The following is a 591-nucleotide window of genomic DNA, read 5'->3' as shown; positions in this document are numbered from 1 at the left end:
TGAGATTCTGTCTAAGTTCGGGAGGACTGACCTAAGGCTGAGATCTGAGATAAAGATGGGTGTTTTGTCCTCTGTCATCATCTGAGTCTATCAGACCTCCTCAGCCGCATTATCACCCATTTTGTCCTCAGCTGGTAAGCCACGTGAGGTCATGTCATTTCTGTGTCTAAGGATTGATGCTCATTTCTGTCAGTCTTTTTCTCTCTCCAAATCTGCCCTCCTCCTGAGCACAGTAGACATTTGTGCTGCCTCTTTACTATGCTAAATAGCAGGAAATTTCAGGAGATTTTCAAAGATGTCTTTTTGGCACTGAAGTTGGTTAGTACTAGATTCATTGTGCTGTTTCCCTAGCATGTAGAGTCCAGGGCATTCTGGGTAGCTCCTAAAGATCCACATGCCCAGATCACCATGTAGCCCCTTCTACTCAGTTACTACATGGAAATGAGGCACAGACCACCTCTTGCTTGGGTGGTCTTGGGAAGTCTTGGGGAGCTCTCCTTTCAGGCACTCCCTCTTTGTCCTATTGTCTCTCATTTTCTAATGTCTTGTTCTCAGTGTGTGTGTGTGTGTGTGTGTGTGTGTGTGTGTGTG

This window comes from Mus caroli, chromosome 1 (genome assembly GCF_900094665.2).
Source record: "Mus caroli chromosome 1, CAROLI_EIJ_v1.1, whole genome shotgun sequence".
Lineage (NCBI taxonomy): Eukaryota > Metazoa > Chordata > Mammalia > Rodentia > Muridae > Mus > Mus caroli.
Note: the sequence above shows the minus strand (reverse complement) of the source record.